Source organism: Erpetoichthys calabaricus, chromosome 10, assembly GCF_900747795.2.
Source record: "Erpetoichthys calabaricus chromosome 10, fErpCal1.3, whole genome shotgun sequence".
Lineage (NCBI taxonomy): Eukaryota > Metazoa > Chordata > Cladistia > Polypteriformes > Polypteridae > Erpetoichthys > Erpetoichthys calabaricus.
This window is the reverse complement of record NC_041403.2, coordinates 122313576-122339618: the sequence shown is the minus strand read 5'-3', so window position 1 is coordinate 122339618 and position 26043 is coordinate 122313576. Positions and strand designations below refer to the sequence as shown.

Genomic DNA, 26043 nt, shown 5'->3' with positions numbered 1-26043 from the left:
AATCATTTCAAGACATGCAGCACAGCTAATTAGAACAGAATTTCATACTCACAAACAGTAAAATTTCCCCCTGGAGCCAAAGTCTGTCTGTCTGTGTCTGTCTGTCTGTCTTAATTAATTAATTTAAAAATATGAGTAACACAGATTACAATTCTTTATTTTCAATTTTTGTGAAAAAAATAACAAAAAAGACTTTATTATGATTGCTTCATTTAAAAACAGAAAAATGTTTGAGAAATATGTTTAGTCTATATAGCATTTGTCAGGTGTGTGTTTATGAATGGAAAAAGTATAAACTTTTGAGAACAAAATTCATTGTTTTTGTAGATCAACTTTTACATATAAACTGATTTACACATACACATTTAGATTTTATGGCCAAACATTAAAAACAAGAAAACAGATATTAAGCCTGATACAAAGTTTTGTCTTGTTAAATTTTCAGTCACAACCTCCTCCGCTGTCACAACCTCCTCCACTGTCACACCCTCCTCCACTGTCACACCCTCCTCCACTGTCACACCCCCCTCCGCTGTCAAACCCTCCTCCGCTGTAACAGTCTCCTCCACTCCAGTCTCCAAAGTGACAGTGTCCTCCACTTGAATGTCCACCATGACTTTGGACATCATTCACACTGTCATCATGACTTCCGCCGATGTCAAAGCCACCGCCGAATGACGAACTCTTAGCATAACTAGAAACTTTCTTCTTTGCCTTCTTCTTTGATTTCTTTTCTTCTTTCTTGGAGTGCTGAAGTCCCATATTCTGCAACAAGACATAAAATGTTGAAAAGAGCGTACGTTAAAGCAAACCACACCTTGATAACCTCAAATATCGGTGCTAAGGATGCAATTGACTTATTGCAGTAAATTCAGCTTTCTTCAGAGTATCACTTGGCATTATAGTCTTGCATTGCATGTCCTGGTTTGCAAGTGAATAATAATTTTGAATTCTTTGTTTACTGTTTTAAAAACAGAACTACGTTTTGCAATGTCTTTGGGTTGGTGAAGTAGCTAAATAACCGTTGTACTTGCTAAGAAAATGGGACATTCAGGGGGCATATTTATATGTTTTTCATCATATTAAGCTTTTCTTACACTTTACAGTAAAAGTTAGGGATATTTTTATAAAAAAAATCATGTGACTGTTATGTACAGTACATGTCTTATATTTGAGAAACACGTAATACTTCTGCTGAGCAGATAAAGCCTCAAGTTTACTAAAGGTTGATCAAAACTTTATGGCTCTGAGGGTATCAAGCAATACTGTGTGTTCAGCTTGTCATATTTAAAAATATTTGAATGACAAATTCCAAGCCATCTTAAGTCTGTTACTGCTCCTCATCTTGATCCACTCCAGCTGGCATACAGGACAAATACATCTGTGGACCATGCCATCAGCATGGGCCTACACGTTTTGCTAGTGCATCTGGACTGTAAAAGGACTGATGCCAGAATGTTGTTTATAGACTTCAGTTGAGCAGTTGACACCATTGTTTGTGAACTGTTATGAACAAGAAAGAATATGTTCAGATGAGCTCCCGCCTCTCAGGTTATCTCCATATCAGCACACGTGCTCCTTAAGGCTGTATACGTACCCCGTCCTCTATTATTTGTACACCAACGACTTTAGGTTCACTGACCCTTCAGTAAAAATCAATAATTCGCTAACAACACCACCGTTATTAGACTAATTATTAAGATTAATGAACCAGCATACAGAAAGGTGACAGAAGTGAATCAACTTTTGCCTTGGTGCACTGCCAAACACCTGGGCGCTCATTTAACATTTATATTTGTCCGTATGCACAAAAAGACTCCTGAAATACGTGTATATAACTTCCCACACAAACGTCAGAATATATATAAAAAAAAAAAATGCAAATATTTCGGGTAACACCTACCAGTGTATATGCAACATTTTGGAGAAACTGGGATGCAATGACACCCACAATCAAGTAGGGAAATGCAGCAAACCAGCTAAATGACAACTCATATGTATAATAAGTCATTCGTTACTATTATATGTGCTGACACGACAAACACATTGTACCTCAAAAGTGAAGACTATGATGCACATACTCTATTTTATTTTCCTTTTTAAACAAGGCCAATGCTGTGTATTTACACTAAAACATGTTTTTACATTTTTTGCCAGTTCATATCATGTGGTTAAAAGAAAGAAACTTATCCTCTACCAGGACAAGTTTGATAAAACCTTTTTGAGTCAATAATCAGGCAGGAGAAAGCTTGTCCATCTGCATCATTTATTTACCCTTGCAGCACCACGCTGAAGAGGGAGCATTCATCACAGCGGTCTGTTACTGAGTGGTCACAGAATAAAAGCAGAAGCTCATACTTACTGATGACTAAATTTACATAACAGTGCTGAATTAATGCATACACATCACCTGACATTTACTCTGATTGGTTTGTTAGCCTGCACCCAAATGACTTATTGAAATAAAAGTTCTATTTGTTACACTCTTGTTCTTTTCATACTTCCTAGGACTAGCCATTACCCTTGAAATGTCTGTGTATGTAACAACTGTCCAGTCTTGTTGTTTATGGGACATCTGCTGATCTCTTAATCATACATTTAGTGTATTACATCAACCTTCTCCTGGTACATTCTTTTTTTGTTGTTCACTTGAACTTTATCTGTTTTCCTGATATGCGTGAACAGGTTTCTGACATTTATTAACCCTGACATGGATGCTAAATTTTAAAATGGAAAGCACAGTAGCTATATTACCCAAAATGCCAATGTGACCCCTTGGTCTAATTTTATTTCCACAATTAGAAACCTGTTGTCACTTCTCAGTGAACTGACTGACACATCACGAATATGTCAGCCAAACTTCACTCTGTCATGCCCACTATGCGGAAAGCCATTACGTGACCAGCAAGGCGCTATATCCATTTTTTGCATAATGTCGGTGTACATTCCTAAAGCAACATATTTTAGCCATCATAAAAATGCAGTTTGTAGCAGGATCAAGCTCTCCTAACATAATTGCTGCAATTAACTGCACTCATATTGCAATAAGGGAACCTAACGAGAGTGACACTGCTTTTGTTAACTATAAGCAATTACAATCCACTAATGCACAAGTGTCATGCCAAGATATGGCTGAGAAACATTGTGCCTGTGTGTCCTGGGTCAACCTGTGATTCATTTATTTTGAGGCAAAGTAGCTTTGACTGATATAATGGTGCTCTATATGGGTGCCAGCTTGTTGGTAAAGTAACTGGCTGAACCCCTAGATTTTCATATGACCTTTACCATTCATTGTAACAGCACTCACATTATTACATTTGCTAGGTAATTGTGGCTACCTGCTCAGATGCATTATATACAGTACAGTGCCCTCTTAGTTGTGGAACACAGCCTGAAGCTGTTGGACACAGGTGGTGGGTCTTTATGCATCAACAGGGAGGCTGCGCAACTGGCCAGTGAAGTTTTGCAGCATCATGATCAAATATGTATGAGGTTAATTATCATGCTCCATTTATCACAAACACTCTCAACTGGGAAATTAACACCACCTCCATCACTAAGAAGGCTCAAAAGCAAATGTATTCTATGCCAATTTAAGAAATTAAATATTTCCTAGCCCTGGTACTGGTTCAATTCTATAAAGTCTTAATTGACTTGTATATATATATATATATATATATATATATACTAGCCATGTGCGCCCAACTACTTTGCGCGTGTTAAAGTTGTCTGTGAAGGTCTCCCTGTTTAAACGCGGCTGCCAGACGTGAACTGGGCCCTTCGTCGCACAGCATTATGATTTTTTATAAGGGAAACAAAATTACAAAACAAAAAAAACCCTTGGACATTGATTCGATAGGAACGGCCTACTCGGATTCACTGTCCAAATAGTAATTATGTGGTGGTGGAGGAGCATTTCTGCTTCTCTCCGTTCACAGTCCGTCTCGTTTTCATGACGCTGTCGTTTCCTCTCACGATCTCTTCTCAACCTTTCTCCAATCTCGCAGGTTGCTTTGTGGCAATCCAAAGAGTAAGGAAGAACCAATGCTTCTTTCTTCAACTCCAAACGCCGACTGATGGAAAATCACAGAAGTGTGTCCGACTTATATACTCTGACTACCGACTCCAAGAAGTGGGTGAACATTCGATTTGGATGCGATAGAAACACAAAAAACCACAGTCTCGAAAAACGAAGCAGGTGTCGACGCCAGATCTAAACACAAAGCATGGTGTCGACGCCAGATCTAAACACAAAGAGAGGTATCAACAGTGTTTGTAAACAAAAGTAACAACCAAGGTGTTGTGTATTCAGCCAGTACAAACAGCACGTAGTCTCCTTTAGTTCAATCCTCTTTAATCACCACACTCCAACCTCAACCAACGATCCTACCCCTCACTTCCTCTCCTCCTCCATCACTACTGCCCTCTACTGAACACAGCAGGAACACCACACAAGGCAGTGAATTCGAGGACAAACAAAGATCAAGATCCAAATGAAGATTATATATAAATCATATATATACAGTATGTCAGTTCAGATATATCTTCTTATATAATACTCTACTGTGGCTGTCCATTTGTCTGTCTAGGATTTTAAATCACATGAAGCTCACAAACCGTTTAACCTATTAACCTGAAATTTGGTACACATATACTATATGACTTCTACTATCCACTTTCGGGGTGATGATTGACCTCCAAGGTCATAGGTCAACCCAGGAAAGTCAAGGTCAAATATCAAATAACCTGTAGCCTGAAATTTGGTACACATACAGTATACTACGCTGAAACTCAGCACTACAGCTTTATATTAAAAGTGAAGAGTTTTGGAATTATTACTCTTTTTATTTTATTTTATTGTAGAATCAACTCTTGGTAGTGGGCACTATCTGACTTGTCGTGTCACTGACGTCATGTCTGTTTTCTGTGCTTGGGCATGTTTAGTGATCACACTGTTTCCTGAATCTTAGACTTTGTGGGGTTACATCCAGCCAAACGTGCTCGGGCACGGAACAAACTGCTCGTGTTGAGTACACCCTTGGGTTCTGCTCCCTCACAATTATGCTAATATTTTTTTGACCATATTAAGTAAATCAAACTCATTTCCCCAATATTAAAATATTATATCAACAGTGGGTCTTATATTCACCTAAATATCAAGTTAAGTTCTGTAATGTATTAAATACTGTTTGCTTTTGTATTTATTGTAAATAGTGGAACATTCCCTGTAGCCACCAGATGGAGCTGTATCTGTGACTTTTGAGCTTGTGGCTCACAGTGTACTTACTGTTGTTTTATTTACAGGTTTATAAGGACACTATTTGTATTCATTTTACATACATAAAATCAATAATACAAAAGTGTAAAATATAATATTAATCTAACTAAATAGTTTTTAAATAACAACAATAAAATTTTTTTACTATAATAGCCAGGCAAACTGCCAAAAAAACCCATATATTCCCTTTCATGTCCAGACCTGACCTTAATATCTCATAAAACTGAAAAAAAAGAACTCCAAGCCTAGTTGTATAGCACACTGGTGAGGTCTAATTGTGGGAAATGTGTGTTTCTTTAGTTACCATATTGTCAAAAAATAGAAAACACAAGGAATAAATTCTTAAAGTATTTTAAATACAAGAAGGGGTTAAAGAATTTAAATGTGTACAGAATGAGAAGAAACGAAGTGCAGGAGAGGATGAAATACATTCCTGAAAAGAATAAAAAGATAAAGTGACCTGGAGGGATACCCAGACATCTCTCTCCTTCCCAGGTTAAAGGTGAGAGATATGGAGGCAATGGTAACTTTAGGACCATTAAGGTTCACCCTGAAGTTCCATATCTCTGGTTCTAGCATCTGGTGTTGCAGGTCACTGTCTCACAGACCTGTATTTTAACAGCCTTAACCTTGCTGAAAGCTTCAATGAAACCCCTAACTTGACACACCTACCTACCTGATTCTCTGAAAACCAGAAAAATGCAAGAATCTGGACCAAATTAATATTAGGAGCTTTGCTTACATTTACATTTACTTTGCAGATGCTTTTATACAAAGCAACTTACAAAAGAGTTCAACAAAATCGAGTAAACAGTAGTTTGGGGGTCTGTTTGAGAGCAAGCGTTACAGGACAAGCTTACAAAATTGATCATCACACATGATGAGCTCAGAACAAATGCAGACGGATCAGCTGCTGGATTGCTGCTGCCAAGCTGCACGTTCTGCTTGTCGTGCTGCGCGTCGATCATTTAAAAGCCTGTCCCTTAGTATCACTGCTTTGTCGTGCAGGACATTAAAGTGTCTCTCGCAGGACGTCAAACTGTCCTTCCGAGAAGATCACTTCTCAGCCCAAGTTTTTTTTTATTATTATATATATATATATATATATAGATATACTGTATATATATATATATATATATACTGTATATCCATCCATCCATCCATTTTCCAACCCGCTGAATCCAAACAGGGTCACGGGGGTCTGCTGGAGCCAATCCCAGCCAACACAGGGCACAAGGCAGGGAACCAATCCCAGGCAGGGTGCCAACCCACCGCAGGACACACACACAAACACACCCACACACCAAGCACACACTAGGGCCAATTTAGAATCGCCAATCCACCTAACCTGCATGTCTTTGGATTGTGGGAGGAAACCGGAGCGCCCGGAGGAAACCCACGCAGACACAGGGAGAACATGCAAACTCCACGCAGGGAGGACCCGGGAATCGAACCCAGGTCCCCAGGTCTCCCAGCTGCGAGGCAGCAGCGCTACCCACTGCGCCACCGTGCCGCCCTATACTGTATATATATATATATATATATATATATAATATATATATATATATATATATATATATATATATATATATATATATATATATATATATATATATATATATTATAATAAAAAAAAACTTGGGCTGAGAAGTGATCTTCTCGGAGAGACATTTTGAAGTCCAATGAGACTACTTGCACGTCATGCCCTACTTACAAACAATTTCTCGGAGACTCTTTAATGTCCCATGAGACAAGGAAGTGAGACAAAAGGACAGCTGCTGTACAGGCTTTTAAATGATTGATGCGCAACACAACATGCAGATCACACAGCACGGCAGCAGCAGCCTCTGTACAGGCTTTTAAATGATCAATGAGCAGCGCGACATGCTGAACACGCAGCTCGGTAGCAGCATCTGATCCATCCGCATCTCCTTAGCGTGCGTTCTGCCCCCCCTTCACAATGTGAGCAGCAAAGATGCAAAGTGGCCAGCGTGAAGCACACCCCCAGGGGCGAGTGAGCAAAGCGAGTAGGGGGCAGATACCCCTAGTGTATATACATATATATATATATATTGTGAAGGATTGCCGGCTTTCTACTCCGGCCCTCACCCCCAGGCCGCCAGGAGGAGCTCTCCCAGCAGCGTGGGCGTGCCCCGAATTCCAACAAGGCATCATGGACTCTGTAGTTTATATGCACAGCCTTGCTGGATACCATGGGGGCCACCAGGAGTCGCTGTAGGGAGGCTGTCGGACTCTTACGTGCCCTATAACCCGGAGGTGCGTCATGATCACATGACAGGAAACGACGTGCCTCCGTGGTGAAGAACAGTTTTTATATGACCCGGAAGTGTTCCTAGTCACGTGGACAGAGAGGGCGAAACACTTCCGGATCAAGGACTATAAAAGGACTATGGGAAATCCCAGACGTCAAGCTGAGCTGGGTGGAAGGGTGGCAACGCGTCTGGGAGTGGAGGATTGGTTATTGTTTAATTATTTGAGTATTGTGGAGTGGAGGGTGCTTTGTGCACTATTATTATTATTATTATTATTAATAATAAACCATTATTTGGACTTTTATCTGGTGTCTGACGTCCAGTCTGAGGGTTCAAGGGGTCACAGAGACCACAATCTGTCACAATATATACAGCAATGAAAATAAGTATTGAACATGTCAACGTTTTTATCAGTAAATACTGTATATCTCTAATGGGGCTACTGACATGAAATTTACAATAGATGTCGGTAACAACCCAAGTAATCCACACATACAAAGAGATCAAAACAAATAAGTCCATAAATGAAGTTTTGTGTAATATATTGGAATGACACAGGGAAAAAGTATTGAACACATGAAGAAAAGGAGGTGCAAAAAGGCATGGAAAGCCAAGAAACCAGCTGAAATCTGTCAATATTTAGAAAGCAATACTGCCCCCTATCAGTGCAAATTAATATCAGCTGGTTTAGTCCTAATTGATGGCCTATAAAACGGTTTCTCATTAGCAAGGTGTCACACAAGAAGCATCTTGTGGTGGGTAAAAGCACAGAGCTCTCTCAAAACCTTCGCAATCTTATTGTTGTAAAACATACTGATGGCATTGGTGACAGACGTATTTCTAAACTTCTGAAAGTTCCAGTGAGCACCATTGGGGCCATAATCCGGAAGTGGAAAGAACATCATTTTTCCATAAACCGGTCATGACCAGGTGCTCCTCACAAGATTTCTGAGAGAGGAGTCAAAAGAATAATCAGAAGAGTTGTCTAAGAGCCAAGGACCACTCACGGAGAGTGTCAGAAAAACCTGGAATTAGCAGGTACAGTTGTTTCAAAGAAAACAATAAGTAATTCACTCAACCGCCATGGCCTCTGTGTACGTTCACCACGCAAGACTCCACTGCTGAAGAAAAAGCATGTTGAAGTTCATTTAAAGTTTGCTGCACAACATTTGGACAAACCAATGAAATACTGGGAGAATACAGTCTGATCAGATGAGACCAAAATTGAACTCTTTGGATGTCATTGCATACACCATGTTTGGAGGAGAAATGGACACTGCACATCACCCCAAAAACACTATACCAACAACATATAATTGAAGGAAAGTTGAATGGAGAAATATTCTTGTTAAGAATCTGTTGCCATCTACCAGGATGGTGAAGATGAAACGAGGGTGGACATTTCAGCAATACAATTATCCCAAAAACACAGCCAAGGAAAGTCTCCATTAATTTCAGAGAAAGAAAATAAAGCTGCTAGAATGGCACAGTCGATCATCTGACTTGAATCCAATTGAAAATCTATGGAAAGAACTGAAGCTCAGAGTTCATAGTAGCGGCCCCCAGAACCTTCAAGATTTGAAGACAGTTTGTGTGGAAGAATGGGCCAAAATCACACCTGAGCAATGCATGTGACTAGTTTATCCATACAGGAGGTGTCTTGAAGCTGTCATTACCAACAAAGACTTTTCTACTAAGTATCGAATAAATTTCAGTCAGTGTGTTCAATACTTATTCCCTGTGTCATTCCACTTTATTACACATAATTTATGGACTTTTTTGTTTTGATTTCTTTGTATGTGTGAATTACTTGGGTTGTTACCGACATCTGGTGTAAATTTCATGTCCCATTAGAAACATATTTGTCATTCCACTTTATTACACATAATTTATGGACTTTTTTGTTTTGATTTCTTTGTATGTGTGAATTACTTGGGTTGTTACCGACATCTGGTGTAAATTTCATGTCCCATTAGAAACATATTTACTAAGAAAAACGTTGACACGTTAAATACTTATTTTTTCCACTGTACATATATACCATGATCTGAAAACAAGAGTGACATGTACCCTCCTCAGTTGCTTGAACATCAGACATGCAGCATTCTCACCAGCAGATAGATGCAGTAGTTCAGACATAACAAGACTGAAGCCTGGACAAGGAATTGTGCTACATACTCTGTTAGATACTGTCAGATGTTTCAGATGTAATATAGAGTAAATCTGCAAGACTGAGAAACCATTGTAACATAGTCAGTGTAAGACAGCTAGTCATCAAGTAAAACCCAAGGTTGTGTACAGACAGAGGAGGTGGTAGTGATACTAAGCTAATCTGATAAGAGATGGGGTGATCATTTGACAGACAAACTGGGATAGCAAGAAGGTCTGTCTTTGCCAGGTTGAGCTTGAGCTGGTGTCCCTTCATTCAGGTTGCAATATCAGTAAAACATGCAGAGATTCTCACTGATACCATTTACTCTTCTGGATGGAATGACAGGTGCATCTGTGTATCATCAGCATAGCACTAATAAGAGTAACCATGGGACATGATAATAGGGCCTAGTGAGGAGGAGTATAGAGAGAAGCAGAGAGGGCTCAGCAGTGATCCTTGGGGCACCCTTGTGCTTCACTGAAGCACCCTTGACATTTCTCCTTGCCAAGACGCACAGCAGAACCTGCCCAAGAGGTAGGAGTCAAACCACCAAGGTCAGAGAGGGTGGCAAGGTGCATCTGGTGGTTGACTGTGTCAGAGGTAGAGGAGAGATCTAAGAGAATGAGAACACATAACATCTTGGTGGCACTAGCCAGGCATAATGTGTCGACATTGGTGAGTAGAGTTGTCTATGTGTAATGGCCCCTCTTGAAGCCTGACTGATGAGAATCAACCAGTCTGTTCTTAGCATTGACAGTGGCCAACTAATTAAAGCACAAAAATAAAATATAACGATAAACGATTAAATGCAAAATATAAATAATAATAAAAAAATAATATTCTTACAAACAATGAGACAGATTCAGTCCTTCCTTTGGATCTTCAAGATGATCTCTCCATTTTATAAATCTAATTCTGTTTATATAAGAAATTTCAGCTGCAAATTACATCATACTTGAGTTATTTAGTATATACTGTATTTGAATAATATAAATTTTTAATACGTAATGGAATTCATTTATGTTACTTAATAAAACACATAATTTACAATTTCCACAAGTCTGTGCAAGCAGTGATTATACTGTATGTTCAAAACAGAAAAAAAATTGAATGTGATATGCAGGCTTATTGTCTTCATGGTATCATTTTCATCCATCCATCCCTTGTGCTTTATCCTATGCAGGGCCACAGGAAGATGGAGCCTACCTCAGCACTGAACACAAGACAGGCACAACACCTGGACAAAGGTGCCAGCACATTGTAGGGTGCACACACAAATCTGTCAGCCAGTCATTTTCTAACCTGCTTTTTTTCAGAACAGCGACGCAGGGGTGCTGGAGTCTATCCCTGCCAGCACAAAATGCAAGGCAGGAACAAACCCTGAACAGGGCGCCAGTCCATTGCAGGAAAAACACACAAGACACATACACCCCAACCACAGACTGGGGCCAATTTAGAACGCAGGTCTACCTAACTTGCATGTCTTGTGTTGTGGGAGGAAACCGGAGCCACCGGAGGAAACCCACGCAGACATGGGGAGAACATGCAGACTCCACACACGTAGAACCCTGGAAACAAGCCATGGTCTCCTTACTGTGAGACAGCAGAGCTACCACTGCTGCCACTGTGACGCCCAACATTAAGGTCAATAAGATTAACAATACCAATTTATCCCACCTTCATGTCTTTGGACTGGTGAAGCACCCGGAGGAAACTCAGGTGGGGAGAACATGCAAACATCACACGGGGAACACCCCGGTCTCCTTGTATCTTCTTATTGTTTATCTTGCTGTTGGAAATGATGCTAAGTGCCTTAGTAAACACTGACTTTATTGTTTTTTAGAAAAGTGCAATGTTCTCTTGAGGTATATACCGGTATCATCATTTTAATTTGTGTGTTAATTTAGGAAGCAATAAGTGTTTAATTTTGTGCTTATTTATATGCTTGTTGTATAGTATCATTAAATATGGTTTTATGCTTATATTACTTTTTGATAGGAGGATTAAGGCGTCCTTTTTATAATGAAATTATTACAAATCAACTACTTTTCAATCGGCTTATTAAATTTTTTGTACACAACTTCAAGGAGCAGTTACCCAAGTAAGACTTTATGCTTGCTCATAAAGTTGCTGGTTAAGAAGGTTTTTAGGATTGTTCGTTACGTATGGGCATACTAAAGTCGCTCACAAACAAACAGCTTGCTGTGTCCATAAATGTAACACACTAATAGAACTTTGTTCATTCCGAAGTCACCAGCATTCTAGGATCAGAATGATCCATCATTAGAGTACTTGTGACAGAGTGGATCATTTCTGTTGCCAAGAAAACAAACATTAATCAGAATGATCTAACTTATCTCTGTAGGCAGTAACATGGATGAATTAAGTCAGTATTTCAATGTCTGGATCACACATTTTAGTTTAAATTATAATGTGCTTGCTATTCTGCCATGACTTGCTCATCTAAATCTCCAGTCCCCCTCCTGCATTTTCCTTTCTGTCTGATAGTATCGGATGAAACCCATCCAACATTAAAATAGCATCTGAAATAAGATGTTTAAGCCAGCTCTCCTCAGCGCACAAAATGCTACAGGACCTGAACTAGCCATGAATCACCATTAGATGTAAAAGTTCATCCAACTTATTTAAAAGCGATTGAACATTCTACATTTGTGGAGGCAGGCCAGTTCTGAATCCATTCTACCTCCCTTTTATCCACTCTCTGGATCTTCGTCCTTTCCATCATCAAACAAGCTACTCTTGTGAGAACGTGTAACATTGTTCCGGTGATCACAGTGCTGCCAGCTGAGTATGAGAATATTTAATATATCCCACTTTACGTTCTACAGAGTTTCTTACAATCTTAGATGTTATAGACTTAAAGTAGCTTTCAGATCCTTCTGATCTTATTCACTTATCCAGGGAAATCTTTCAAGGGTTCAACTCATCCAAAAGGCAGTTGAGATTATATGACAGCAGCATATCTTCAATTTAAAGATCAATTTAAAAATTAATAGTAACACGCCAGAGACCAAATCTTAACATTCATAATTAATAAACACATTAACATCCATCCATCCATTATCCAACCTGCTATATCCTAACTACAGGGTCACAGGGATCTGCTGGGGCCAATCCCAGCCAACACAGGGCACAAGGCAGGAACAAACCCCAGGCAGGGCGCCAGCCCACTGCAGAACACATTAACAACTGTCCAATAAAGTCATTTTTATCCAAACAAATGTGGAGAATCAAACTAGCAATGCAGGAATTAACATCAGGACAGAGCTTAGGTCGATGCACAGAAATTTTAGTTGTAAACAGCCAAATTAAAATAAAAAACTGAACATAATAGTCAAAGCAAATAAGAGATAAAACCCACAGATGGCATACCTCAAAAAGAAACTGCCAGGAGCTGAAGTTTTCTTCTAAGTAAGCTAGATGGGCTTTCCTATGAAAGTGCCAACGATTACAGAATACGTGACTCATCTTAAAATAAAATGACCACCCAAACCATGTGATCATGTCCCCATGACATCACACACAGAACACTTGCCCCTTTCGAAGGGTGGCATCGTGGCTACCAAATACCAAAATAGTGACACTTAACTATGTCACCAATGTCTTACTAAATATCAGCAAAAAAATAAATAAAATGTTAAAAAAAAACAACAAAACATGGCAGTAATGATGTATCTGGAATGAGGAGACTGGGGGATATTACTGTTATGATCTGATATTATTAAATTCTGACCATTAAACATTTTCCTTCATATTGTACTACTTTTTTACCAAGACTTTGGTTTACAAGGAATTAATATTTACTTTTGTTTTAGTTATAACTTTGTGTATACTTTGATTAACTTTACTTTTTTTTGTTGTACTGTGCCACCATGTAGTTTCCTAAAGGAGCTATAACTCTTGTGACTCGATTTCCATAATTTGACAACATCAGTGTGTTTACATGCACTTCAATAACCTGGGGCCTCATGTATAAACGGTGTGTACGCACAGAAATGTTGCGTACTCCCGTTTCCACGCTCAAATCGCAATGTATAAAACCTAAACTTGGCGTAAAGCCACGCACATTTCCACGGTAACTCATACCTTGGCGTACGCAATTTCTCCGCTCGGTTTTGCAGACTGGCGGCACCCAGCGTCAAAGCAGTGCTACTGTTCCTGTGTGGTCACCCTTTCTTTCTTAGCTCCACATTCCTGACGCGGCTTTATAAATACACTGAAACTAACTGCATATTGTTTATTAGTGTAATGCATCTGATTGTAATTAACCTGTAGCAATATAATGGGCCAGGGAATAGCCATAGTATTCCAAATACCATAACTGCTTTAGCATTGTAACTCTCACTGCATCTTCTTCTTTCAGCTGCTCCCGTTAAGGGTTGCCACAGCAGATCATCTTTTTCCGTATTACTCTCACTGCAACACTCGGAGTATTTATATCACTGTATCTGAGTGGGGAATCACAGCAGCAGCTGATCGGAAAGAGAAATATCGGTATATAGCATGAAGCAGACGCTGCATGAGCCACGGCAAAATGCTTTAGGGACTTCACAGTACGGACTTCACGGTTTAGAAAAGGTTTCATCCCAAGAACTTTAAACGCACTCAATCAGTCCATCAAGTGCTCCTTGTAGAACTGTTTACTTATAAGTACAATTACCTCACTGTAAACTTGCACTACAGTTATAATATTGCACAACCTGCGCCACTTTATAAAGCACGTATTTACATATGATGACGGTATTCATTTTTAAGATGAAATGCAGCAAAATATGTTGATTATATTATATAGATAAAACTTTAACTTTATTTAAATAATCTGTATTGTTAATAATTAAACATGTGAGGACAAGGTGCTGCAGCGCTAGCTAGTTCAGGGATTGTTCCTGCATTGCGTTGTATTCTTGCGCTGATGCGACACTGGAAAGATAGACGGATAGAATAATTAAACATGTACTACGAAGATATTTCAATGTTCCTTAAAAGTTTTGAAGAATCAGCATTCTAAGCTTACAAATGGCTTCACGTCTATTACATAGCTGATTGTGTGGCAATTGGGTATTTGGAGAAAGAAAAGTAAGGACAGGAATTGGAGGTTAGTACGTTTGAAAGAGACAGTACTGCTGTGATAAATTATTTCATTGAAGGTTGCGCATGGCGCAGCAAGCCTCTTGCATGAGATATGAACAAGCACTGCGCCAACGTGTTCCCATGTTTAATAACATGCTTTCATTCCTATCATCATGAAAAAGATATCACGTATACATCTCAGTATTTTAATTATTCAGAGAGCTGTAATATCACGAATGTAATGGATTATGTGTCCTGTTGGAGAAAGAGAAAGCCTGTTTAAGAAGCAGGTAGTGATTCACACACATAGAGCACAAAGAAGATCAAATACAGAACAAAGCATTTAACGTCCTACTTTAGTTACAATGGGATTTGAGAAACTAGTAAATTAAACGATTTTAAGATGAACTTTATGAAGTTCTACTTTAATGGCAAAATAAACTACATGATTAAAGTGGAAATTTCGAGATTAAAGTTGACATTTCGTGCTTTTTACCCACTGTGTGCCTATTTTTTTGTCTGTATCCTAATAAGCTTTCATATGACACTCAGACGGTGGGCTACGACTTGCCTTTTCACGGCGACTTTGATATGTGATTTCTTTTTTATTTCGGGCACTGTGCGACTTTGTGAACTTGAGCTTTCGAGTTTCTCCGACACTCTGTCACTCGATCAACTTCCTTTTGTTGATTATACCAGTGTTTAAACCAACAAATAGTACGTTTTTCCTTTGCCTCCACTTGGTATTCGCTGAAATTCTTATATTTTCCCCCATGCTTTTCCCATTGTCTTTTCTCAGAAGGCTATTTATATTGATTTGCATATTCAAAGAGGCGTAATGGGCGGCACGGTGGCGCAGTGGGTAATGCTGCTGCCTCGCAGTTGGGAGACCTGGGTTCGATTCCCGGGTCCTCCCTGCGTGGAGTTTGCATGTTCTCCCCGTGTCTGCGTGGGTTTCCTCCGGGCGCTCCGGTTTCCTCCCACAATCCAAAGACATGCAGGTTAGGTGGATTGGCGATTCTAAATTGGCCCTAGTGTGTGCTTGGTGTGTGGGTGTGTTTGTGTGTGTCCTGCGGTGGGTTGGCACCCTGCCTGGGATTGGTTCCCTGCCTTGTGCCCTGTGTTGGCTGGGATTGGCTCCAGCAGACCCCCGTGACCCTGTTTGGATTCAGCGGGTTGGAAAATGGATGGATGGATGGAAGAGGCGTAATTCTGGGAGGTGTTGGGGCGGGACAGAAGGCGCGTGCACGTGCGTTACTTTTCACGCTGATCGGGATTTATGTAGTAGAAGAACGTGAAAGTTTGCGTACGTACAGATTCCTGCATCTGGATTTTTCTGTGCGTATGCACATTCCCGCTTTTGTGCTTATGCCATGTTATAGTGTGAGTTCTACGCACGGCGTTATACATGAGGCCCCTGGTTATTCAAAGAAACCTGATTTCTAAAGTACAACGGAAACCCATATTCCGGTTAGAGAAATCGGGTTATTGGCCCTGAGAAACCTGGTTAACAGATGTAGATTTCTCTGTGAATTATCTGATTTTGAACCATAGCCAGGTTTTTATTGTTAAGGACTTTGTAGTCTGCACATGTTTGTTGTACTCAGTCAACCTGTGCATGTATTTGTTTCACACACAGTTTCAACAGCCACAGGTAGAAGTTTCCACAAAGAATTTTTCTAGAGGCAAATATTTTGGTGGTCGCTTAATACTTTTTCTGGCTGAAATAATCTGTTTCAACATTTCAGATAAATCACTCAATTTGTGTTGTTGAGTTGAACGTACAGTGCTATAATCAATAACAATCTTGAGAGCAGTAGGGTAGATGTTAAAAATCAATGTGCATTATATAGTTCAATTATTTTTTAAAAGTAAAGAGTAAACCTATTGCAATACTTATCTTACTGAAATATTAGATAGATAGATAGATAGATAGATAGATAGATAGATAGATAGATAGATAGATAGATAGATAGATAGATACTTTATTAATCCCAATGGGAAATTCACATTCTCCAGCAGCAGCATAATGATACAATAAATAATATTAAATTAAAGAATGATAATAATGCAGGTGAAAAACAGACAATAACTTTGTATAATGTTAAATGTTAACGTTTACACCCCCGGGTGGAATTGAAGAGTCGCATAGTTTGGGGGAGGAACGATCTCCTCAATCTGTCAGTGGAGCAGGACATTGACAGAAGTCTGTCGCTGAAGATGCTCTTCTGTCTGGAGATGATACTATTTAGTGGATGCAGTGGATTCTCCATAATTGATAGGAGCCTGCTGAGCGCCCTTCGCTCTGCCACAGATGTTAAACTGTCCAGCTCCATGCCAACAATAGAGCCTGCCTTCCTCACCAGTTTGTCCAGGCGTGAGGCGTCTTTCCTCTTAATGCTGCCTCCCCAGCACACCACCGCGTAGAAGAGGGCGCTCGCCACAACTGTCTGATAGAACATCTGCAGCATCTTATTGCAGATGTTGAAGGACGCCAGCCTTCTAAGGAAGTATAGTCGGCTCTGTCCTTTCTTGCACAGCGCATCAGTATTGGCAGTCCAGTCTAATTTATCATCCAGCTGCACTCCCAGATATTTATAGGTCTGCACCATCTGCACACAGTCACCTTTGATGATCACGGGGTCTATGAGGGGTCTGGGCCTCCTAAAATCCACCACTAACTCCTTGGTTTTGCTGGTGTTCAGTCATACTCATCCTCCAGCCCATTCCTGATGCAGCCCACGATAGCAGTGTCATCAGCAAACTTTTGCACATGGCAGGACTCCGAGTTGTATTGGAAGTCCGATGTATATAGGCTGAACAGGACCGGAGAAAGTACAGTCCCTTGTGGCGCTCCTGTGTTGCTGACCACAATGTCAGACGTGCAGTTCCCAAGACGCACATACTGAGGTCTGTCTTTAAGATAGTCCACGATCCATGCCACTAGGTATGAATCTAATCCCATCTCTGTCAGCTTGTCCCTAAGGAGCAGAGGTTGGATTGTGTTGAAGGAGCTAGAGAAGTCTAGAAACATAATTCTTACAGCACCACTGCCTCTGTCCAAGTGAGAGAGGGATCGGTGTAGCATATAGATGATGGCATCCTCCACTCCCACCTTCTCCTGATATGCAAACTGCAGAGGGTCAAGGACGTGTTGAACCTGTGGCCTAAGGTGGTGAAGCAGCAGCCTCTCCATGGTCTTCATCACATGTGATGTCAGAGCAACAGACGGAAAGTCATTCAGCTCACTAGGACGTGATACCTTTGGGACTGGGGTGATACAAGATGTTTTCCAAAGCCTCGGGACTCTCCCCTGTTCCAGGCTCAGGTTGAAGATGCGCTGTAGAGGACCCCCCAGCTCCGATGCACAGACCTTCAGCAGTCGTGGCGATACTCCATCTGGACCCGCTGCTTTGCTGGCACGAAGTCTCCTCAGCTCTCTGCTTACTTGCGCTGTTGTAATTATGGGTGGGGATGTCTCTCCTATGCTGGTATCAGCAGAAGGATGTGTGGAGGGTGCAGTACTCCGAGGTGAGAGTGAGAGTGGGTTAGGGTGGTCAAACCTGTTAAAGAAGTTGTTCATTTGGTTTGCTCTCTTCACGTCTCTCTCGATGGTGGTACCCCGCTTCGAGCTGCAGCCAGTGATGATCTTCATTCCATCCCACACTTCCTTCATGCTGTTATTCTGCAACTTCTGCTCCAGCTTTCTCCTGTACTGCTCCGTCGCCGCCCTGAGCTGGACTCGGAGTTCCTTCTGCACGCGCTTGAGCTCATGCTGATCACCGTCTTTAAAAGCCCTTTTCTTCTGGTTCAAAAGGCTCTTGATGTCACTTGTAATCCATGGCTTGTTGTTAGCATAGCAGCGTACAGTTCTTACTGGAACTACAATGTCCATACAGAAGTTGATGTAGTCAGTAGTGCAGTCAACAACTTCCTCAATGTTCTCACTATGTGATCCCTGCAGGATATCCCAGTCTGTAGTTCCAAAACATTCTCTCAGAGTATTCTCAGCCTCCGGGGTCCAATTCCTGAATGATCTTGTGGTTACAGGTAGGACTCTCACTTTTGGTTTATAGTGAGGCTGAAGCAGAACCAGGTTATGATCTGCTTTCCCAAGCGCAGGCAGCGGGGTGGCGCTGTATGCGTCTTTAACGTTTGCATACAGTAAATCAATAGTCTTACTTACCCGGGTGTTACAGTCCACATACTGGGAGAATGCAGGTAATGTTTTGTCCAGCATCACATGGTTAAAGTCTCCAGCGATTAGCACAAGTGCCTCAGGGTGCTGCGTTTGTAACTTAGCAACAGCAGAATGGTGATGTCACTCGCTGACTCCACATCCGCCCGAGGAGGAATGTATACAATAACAACAATGACGTGTCCAAACTCTCTGGGCAAGTAATAGGGACGTAAACTTACGGCCAACAGTTCGATGTCCTTGCAGCAAGTGGAGATTTTGACGTTAACATGTCCAGAGTTACACCACCGTGTACTGACATAGAGAGCGAGTCCTCCTCCTTTGTGCTTCCCACAGGTACTTGCATCTCTGTCTGGTCTAACTGTGCTAAACCCGGGTAGTTCCACATTAGCGTCTGGGATGGTGTTAGTTAGCCACGTTTCGCAAAAACACAACAAACTGCATTCTTTGTAGGTTCTGACATTTTTCACCAGCGCAGTCAGTTCGCCGATCTTATTTGAGATTAAGTTTATATTCCCCAGAATCACAGAAGGCACCGAAGGCTTAAAACGCCACTTTCTCGCAAGCCGCTTCATTTTTAGCTTAGTACCAGCTCTGCTGCCACGATACTGCCTTCTTACCTCGTCGGGTAAATAGAGAACCACACCGGCACTGGCATTTGTTCTCAGCGCTCGAAGTTGAGTACTTGAATAGGCGAGTCTCGGCGTGTAAAAATCCATGCCCATGTTGTAAAAGTAAGTGTGTCCAGTGAACAATTCCACATAAAATAAAGTGATAGGAGTGATCAATAAATAAAAATAGAAAAATAAAAGTAGAAAAGTACACATACACATACAGTCATACACGGAGCTGCTGAAAAGGCTGCCACTCTCGGCGGCGCCGGATGTAGTATTTGTAGTATTACTATTACTATTGCTATTACTATCCCAGCAGCACTGGGTGCAAGGCAAGAGGCACACATGCAAGGTTCTTTGCAAGGCTAAGTCACACAGCCAAGCAGAAATGAGTCTGCTGCATACAATCCAGTAATAGAAACTTGTAAATAAGGAGTCAATTTGACTAAATATATTTATAAATACAAGAAAACTATTACAGGCATCACGATTATTTTCAGATTCACGGTGGCCGATGATGACGTTTAACTGTTTTTTGTGTAGTTTAATGATGTCAGTGCATTTTGACAAAGGAGAATTTTGAAGATTACTACCCCATGTAAATTTTTAATTAACCAAATTTTGGTCCTAATTGGGTTATTAACCTTAATCCTTAATTTACCTTACAAAGAGGTGTGCCCCCGGAGCGGTGTTATTGTGTTAGATTTTTGTTTGTCTTCTGTGTAAATGTGTCAGTAGAAAACAACAAAGATAGCCAAGCATTCATTTTCCAAAAAATTAAATATTAGAGAAATGTTATTGAAGATTGTAAAATACTGAATAACAGACCACTATATATATATATATATATATATGTGTGTGTATATAAGTATATATATATATATATATACATACAGTGGAGCAAAAAAGTATTTAGTCAGCCACCAATTGTGCAAGTTCTCCCACTTAAAAAGATGAGACAGGCTTGTAATTTTCATCATAGGTATACCTCAACTATGAGAGACAAAATGAGAAAAAAAAATCCAGAAAATCACAATCAAGAACAGGGATACCATGGTCCTTAAACCAGGTACTGGTAGTTTTGGCACTGTGTGCAGGTGCCAAGTCCTGTTGGAAAATGAAATCTGCATCTCCATAAAGTTTGTCAGCAGCAGGAAGCATGAAGTGCTCTAAATCTTCCTGGTAGACGGCTGCGTTGACCTTGGACCTCAGAAAACACAATGGACCAACACCAGCAGATGACATGGCACCCCAAACCATCACTGACTGTGGAAACTTTACACTGGACCTCACGCAATGTGGATTCTGTGCCTCTCCTCTCTTCCTCCAGACTCTGGGACCTTGATTTCCAAAGGAAATGCAAAATTTACTTTCATCAGAGAACATAACTTTGGACCACTCAGAAGCAGTCCAGTCCTTTTTGTCTTCAGCCCAGGCAAGACGCTTCTGACGCTGTCTCTTGTTCAAGAGTGGCTTGACACAAGGAATGCGACAGCTGAAACCCATGTCTTGCATACGTCTGTGCGTGGTGGTTCTTGAAGCACTGACTCCAGCTGCAGTCCGCTCTGTGAATCTCCCCCACATTTTTGAATGGGTTTTGTTTCACAATCCTCTCCAGGATGCGGTTATCCCTATTGCTTGTACACTTTTTTCTACCACATCTTGTTCTTCCCTTCGCCTCTCTAATAATGTGCATGGACACAGAGCTCTGTGAACAGCCAGCCTCTTTAGCAATGACCTTTAGTGTCTTGCCCTCCTTGTGCAAGGTGTCAATGGTCGTCTTTTGGACAACTGTCAAGTCAGCAGTCTTCCCCATGATTGTGTAGCCTACAGAACTGGACTGAGAGACCATTTAAAGGCTTTTGCAGGTGTTTTGAGTTAATTAGCTGATTACAGTGTGGCACCAGGTGTCTTCAATATTGAACCTTTTCACAATATTCTAATTTTCCGAGATACTGAATTTGGGACTTTCATTAGTTGTCAGTTATAATCATCAACATTAAAAGAAATAAACATTTGAAATACATCAGTCTGTGTGTAATGAATGAACTAATATACAAGTTTCACTTTTTGAATGGAACTACTGAAATAAATCAACTTTGTCATGATATTCTAATTTTATGACCAGCACCTGTACACTCCGTCTCTAACAGTCACTTTATATTGACCGTCCACCTTTAGAAATTACTCCCACCTTTTTTTTTGCGTATCCATAAGGCAGTTGGCTAAAGTGGCGCATGAATGGCAAATAACACCGATTGGCGAATTGTTAAATAAAAAGGTGATTGACCGCGAAGTTTAAATTTTCGATTGGCTGATCACTGCCAGACGTTCTCAAATTTAATATATGATTGGCTGTAGTCGAAAATGATATTCACGCCCATTTACTCCGGTCTGCAGCAATATCTACTTGCGGACTTCGGCTCCACTGTTTACGTGCATTTCCGGTTAGAGCAGTTTCGTGAAGCCTCGACCGCCTTGAATTGTTGCTCGATTCTATAGATTGTAGTAATTTTTATAGGATAAATAAAAAACAAAAACATTAGGCAAGCATCACTTCGCTTAAAATACAAGACCGCTATGTCACATCTAGCTGAACAGAGTGTTTGTGGAGTTGAATAATTCATTTCCCAATTCCTTGGCCAGAGTCTACTTAATTCCTATCCTTAAATGGGCATGTCATGGGCATAAATCCTTAAACTTTAAGTTTCCTAAGAGAAGCCCGTACTTTTCTCATAGCATCAGAATGCATAGCTTGAGAAGGATAACACATCAATTCTTTCAAGTTCTGCAATCCTGCTTTCAGGCTATCTCCTTCCAAAATAACCCAATTTTACGGAGGATAACGGAACAAATATAGCTCCCCGACTCCGAGAAAGTAATTAGGATAGACAACGGCCAAATTTAAAGATGTGACCAAATTTTGCCAGATCAACTTAAATCATAAAGTGAGTTACTCCGTTGAGCTAGTGTACGATTGGAGTAAATGCAATTTTACGTCCTGTTACGGCAGCGAATGGGCATCTGCTTCAAAACACAAATTCACTAATGTAAGCGCCGGTAACTTATCGTTATGATCACTTCTGGACTTGCTTTTCTCTGAATCGGGGCATCGCTAGCTTCAGTACTTATAAGGGGTTTTAACCCCACATCAATGCCGAACTTCAAGGTATGTGTTAGATGAAAATGCGGGATAAGTGGAAGGTACACTCTTGGAGACTTCGCGCAGTCCTGAGCTCCAGCGTGGAGTTTTCGCGCAGTCTGGAGTGAGAAGGGCTGGGTTTTGAGACATCTGGGGTTGACTGCTTTAATCTATTGGAGGGGTTGGGAAAGGTGGGCTTTTAAAGATCATGGGTTAAAGTCCCGAAAATACCCTCGCTCCACAACAACGATATACCACTGGTCTAAATAATTGTTAAGTATGCCACACTGAAAATATAATTGGCGAGTAAGTATGGCGCCACTGCAATAGTTTTCGCGAAGGGAATGAACAATATAACACAACGCCATACACGGCAAGCACGTAATCTCACTGCGTAATCTTAATCCTTCGGTCCTGGATTTTCTGTTTTATGGGGAAAATATTTTGTGAGATATTCTACCTTTTGGTGTGTCTAGGAAACTCAAAAATGAAAAAAAAAAAAAGCGAAACAAATAACACTATTATTATACGATAGCTGCAAAATACTTCAGTCTTCTTGAGGAAATAAAATTTAAAGTGGAGTGGCTTACTAATAGGAGCGCACAGTCCAGAAGCGTCCATTTTCACTACCGTGTTTCGCGGACTGTATGCCAGTCTGCGGTAACAGCAGCACGCTCGGTTCCAACGACTGCAAACGTACTAGTGCTTTACAAAAACGGCAGGAAATTTATGTGCTAGTAATAGGATGTCAGGATCGAAATGAAAATAAAACATTAAAGGAAGTGCCGTCGCTTCCTGTTAAGAAAAATAACTTCCTTTCATCTCTTGCCGATGCTTTTGGTTTCTTATAATACTGCAGACAAGTACTCGCTTTAAAAGCAGAAGACCTACCTTGAGAAGTCTGGTTCAGTGAAGTGTAAATGCGTAAGGTGAGTCACTATCGGTCACTTGGACTATGGATAAGAAGGCGCTAAAGACAGTTCGTGCCAACAAGTGGTGGGCGTGTCCTTTCGGCCGCAGACATATTGTTTATCGCGAGTGCTGATTGATGAAATTGTTGATGGGCGTGTCCGTTCGGCCACAGGCATATTGTTTATCGCGCGTGCTGATTGATAAAAGGAAACATTTATCAGCGTCATATATACTTACCCACTGGTAAAACAAGGTAAATAAATACATCACTATTTGCATAGAAATGCTTCGACGTCAGGGAGCAGTGACAGGGACATTCATTTCATACATTGTGGTTAACTTTATAACTGTACGGTACCTGATCCAACCACAATATTTTAGTTAAATGTGTGAAAGAAGTGAGTTTTAAATGTGAAAGTATAAACCATCCATTTTATGAGTGGTTGGAATTACAGTATATCTGTGCACTAATCTGAATGTAATGTTTACGGACCCCATATCATCCAATCTGACAGAGCCTGAGAGAATCTGCGAAGAAGAATGGTGTAAACCGCACAAATCCAGGTGTGAAAAGCTTGTAGAGACTAACCCAGAAGCCTTGAAGCTGTAATTTCTGCCAATGAGGATTCTATAAAGTACCGAATTAAGGGTATGAAAACTTACATAAATAAGAGACCTAAGTTTTTGATTTTGAATAAATTTGCAAACCTTTCTGAAAACATGTCATCAGGGGTTATTAAGTGTACAGCAATGGGCGAAAATTGCATATTTATCTGTTTAAAATTAAAAATACAACACCATAAAATGCGCAGAAAGTGAAGGGGTTTAGGTGTCTGTGATCTTCTGAATCCACTGTAATTGAGCAAACTGTCCTGCTTCATGTGGAAGTAGAAACTATAGTCTTGGTTCAGGTGAGAGAATACTAAGCCTTTTTTTTTCATTAAAAATGATTGCATTTATTTTGTAGGCTATAAATGCACGAATCCCATTTTGTGAATGTCATGGAGCCTCAGGCAAAATGGCAATATTACACTTTGATCAATTGAATTACAAAATATGTTCCATATCAGTCAATGTGAGCTTGTATATGAGCTTATAGGGCATCTCTGTGAGAAGGGGAGTAAGTAACTTGGTCAATAAAAACCCGGTAATATCACGACTTGCCCATGCAGTTAGAACCAACAGGTTACAAAGAGTCACAAAAGGCAAACAGACTTGTTTCATGGTCTGTGGACCAGCTACATGCTTCAAATTTGATTTTATTTCACATTCATAAACTAATGAAACTATTCAACCAATACAAAACTGTGTTCCATTAGGGGTAGCAAATAATAATAATAAAAATCAGAGTCTTATGGGCAGACAATGACCTACAGAGACCCCTGGGTCCTCATTTATAAAGCTTGTGTATGCACAAAAAAGGCTTGAAATGTGCATACACAACTTCTCATTCAAACATCTGGAATTATAAAAGAAACTTGATGAGAAAACATACATATATTTATTGCAACTCTGACCCATGCATAAGCAATATTTTGGAGGAACTGTGGAATAAGGACACATTAGATCAAGCAATGCAGCCAGACCATCTAAATTATTATTCACACCCATTATTTTAACTGAGTCATTATTATAGTTTAAAATTACAAACATATTAAACTTCAAAAGTGTTAAATATGATATACAGACTGTATTTCAATTTCCTTTTAAGACGGCCAATGTTGCACATTGTTACCGAAGAACTTTTTTGGATTTCTGTCATCTATCTTTGTCACTTCTCAGAGAACTAGCCAACTCCATCATGCCCTCTATGCTGAAAGCCATTAGCTGATGGAAGAGGTGCTACATTCAGTTTTCATATGGTGTGGGTGCGCATACATACAACATAACATGTTGTTACCAACATAAAAAGGCAATCTGCAGCGGTGCCTGGTCCTCCTAATGTAATCAGAACACTTTATTGCACTCATATTGCAAAAGTTAACTTATAAGCTGTTACATTCTATTAATGCACAAGTCATTTGTGATGCCAAGATGAGACTGACAGCATCACATCTCTGTGGCCTGGGTCAACCCGTGAATTATTTATTTTGAGGCACACTAGTTCAGGCAGACCTCTGTTTTTCATATGTTCTATACCAGGGATGGGCAATGTCGGTCCCGGAGAGCCGCAATGGCTGCAGGTTTTTGTTCTAACCCAGTTTCTTAATGAGAAAACAATTATTGCCGATGAAACACTCATTGCTTAAGTGAAATTCTGATGCTTTATTTTAGTGGTCTTGCTTGTTAACGTTCCCCACCCATGGTTACTTATTTCAATCTTAAACAGCTGCATTCACTGTGTTTAATGGCTCCTTATCAGCAATAAAATGTAAATGACAAA

The 26043-nt window shown here is 40.3% G+C and overlaps 1 long non-coding RNA gene across 2 annotated transcripts; it reads right to left on the bottom strand.

Moving 5' to 3' along the window:
• Positions 1 to 130: 130 nt before the first annotated feature.
• LOC114659392 (uncharacterized) lies at positions 131 to 23795 on the bottom strand. Of its 2 annotated transcripts, none has more exons than XR_007936085.1 (3): positions 23640 to 23795; positions 504 to 765; positions 131 to 470 (listed from the first exon to the last, which is right to left on the bottom strand). It is a non-coding gene; the product is annotated as an uncharacterized LOC114659392 (long non-coding RNA). The 2 variants fall into 2 exon arrangements; XR_007936086.1 differs by having other exon boundaries at positions 522 to 765.
• Between the last annotated feature and the right edge of the window lie 2248 nt (positions 23796 to 26043).